The 1,891-nt window shown below is 47.2% G+C and overlaps 4 non-coding genes across 4 annotated transcripts; all 4 read right to left on the minus strand.

Annotated features, from left to right (window-relative positions):
• Positions 1 to 237: 237 nt before the first annotated feature.
• LOC123177557 (5S ribosomal RNA) lies at positions 238 to 356 on the minus strand. Its single transcript, XR_006488990.1, has one exon. It is a non-coding gene; the product is annotated as a 5S ribosomal RNA (ribosomal RNA).
• A 370-nt stretch (positions 357 to 726) lies between these two features.
• LOC123177559 (5S ribosomal RNA) lies at positions 727 to 845 on the minus strand. Its single transcript, XR_006488992.1, has one exon. It is a non-coding gene; the product is annotated as a 5S ribosomal RNA (ribosomal RNA).
• A 370-nt stretch (positions 846 to 1,215) lies between these two features.
• LOC123177560 (5S ribosomal RNA) lies at positions 1,216 to 1,334 on the minus strand. Its single transcript, XR_006488993.1, has one exon. It is a non-coding gene; the product is annotated as a 5S ribosomal RNA (ribosomal RNA).
• Positions 1,335 to 1,703: 369 nt separating this feature from the next.
• LOC123177558 (5S ribosomal RNA) lies at positions 1,704 to 1,822 on the minus strand. Its single transcript, XR_006488991.1, has one exon. It is a non-coding gene; the product is annotated as a 5S ribosomal RNA (ribosomal RNA).
• Between the last annotated feature and the right edge of the window lie 69 nt (positions 1,823 to 1,891).

Consider the following 1,891-nt stretch of genomic DNA (forward strand, 5'->3'; position numbering starts at 1 on the left):
CCTCAAACACGGAGACGAGTTTACCACGGTTTCCACCCCTCCCTCTATACCGCAGCAACACGTATTTTTTTACCCCTTCCAGAACGCGCTCCTCGCGCCACAAAGCCGCCTCTAGACGCGTGACCAATGAGCAGCGAGCTAAAACATATCGCAAATGTCAAAAATAATATAACGGGGTTAATATATATCGCGCACATGTGATATGTTTGTCATGAGGCGCAAAAAATAATTAAAAAGGGAATGCAACACGAGGACTTCCCAGGAGGTCACCCATCCTAGTACTATTCTCGCCCAAGCACGCTTAACTTCGGAGTTCTGATGGGATCCGGTGCTTTAGTGCTGGTATGATCGCATCCAACATGTTACCCCCGCCTTCGTCCCTTATGCTTGCCACTCCCAGGTCCACTACAAAGATGATTGTCATTCTTACTACCATTACAACCGTTGCCTAATAATGGAAAATTCCCTATATATACTACTTACTCCCCCCCTCAAACACGGAGACGAGTTTACCATGGTTTCCACCCCTCCCTCTATACCGCAGCAACACAAATTTTTTTACCCCTTTCAGAACGCGCTCCTCGCGCCACAAAGCCGCCTCTAGACGCGTGACCAATGACCAGCGAGCTAAAACATATCGCAAATGTCAAAAATAATATAACGGGGTTAATATATAGCGCGCACATGTGATATGTTTGTCATGAGGCGCAAAAAATAATTAAAAAGGGAATGCAACACGATGACTTCCCAGGAGGTCACCCATCCTAGTACTATTCTCGCCCTAGCACGCTTAACTTCGGAGTTCTGATGGGATCCGGTGCTTTAGTGCTGGTATGATCGCATCCAACATGTTACCCCCGCCTTCGTCCCTTATGCTTGCCACTCCCAGGTCCACTACAAAGATGATTGTCATTCTTACTACCATTACAACCGTTGCCTAATAATGGATAATGCCCTATATATACTACTTACTCCCCCCCTCAAACACGGAGACGAGTTTACCACGGTTTCCACCCCTCCCTCTATACCGCAGCAACACGTATTTTTTTACCCCTTTCAGAAAGCGCTCCTCGCGCCACAAAGCCGCCTCTAGACGCGTGACCAATGAGCAGCGAGCTAAAACATATCGCAAATGTCAAAAATAATATAACGGGGTTAATATATATCGCGCACATGTGATATGTTTGTCATGAGGCGCAAAAAATAATTAAAAAGGGAATGCAACACGAGGACTTCCCAGGAGGTCACCCATCCTAGTACTACTCTCTCCCAAGCACGCTTAACTTCGGTGTTCTGATGGGATCCGATGCTTTAGTGCTGGTATGATCGCATCCAACATGTTACCCCCGCCTTCGTCCCTTATGCTTGCCACTCCCAGGTCCACTGCAAAGATGATTGTCATTCTTACTACCATTACAACCGTTGCCTAATAATGGATAATGCCCTATATATACTACTTACTCCCCCCCTCAAACACGGAGACGAGTTTACCACGGTTTCCACCCCTCCCTCTATACCGCAGCAACACGTATTTTTTACCCCTTTCAGAACGCGCTCCTCGCGCCACAAAGCCGCCTCTAGACGCGTGACCAATGAGCAGCGAGCTAAAACATATCGCAAATGTCAAAAATAATATAACGGGGTTAATATATACCGCGCACATGTGATATGTTTGTCATGAGGCGCCAAAAATAATTAAAAAGGGAATGCAACACGAGGACTTCCCAGGAGGTCACACATCCTAGTACTACCCTCGCCCAAGCACGCTTAACTTCGGAGTTCTGATGGGATCCGGTGCTTTAGTGCTGGTATGATCGCATCCAACATGTTACCCCCGCCTTCGTCCCTTATGCTTGCCACTCCCAGGTCCACTGCAAAGATGATTGTCATT

This window comes from Triticum aestivum, unplaced genomic scaffold, assembly GCF_018294505.1.
Source record: "Triticum aestivum cultivar Chinese Spring unplaced genomic scaffold, IWGSC CS RefSeq v2.1 scaffold78413, whole genome shotgun sequence".
Taxonomy (NCBI): Eukaryota; Viridiplantae; Streptophyta; class Magnoliopsida; order Poales; family Poaceae; genus Triticum; species Triticum aestivum.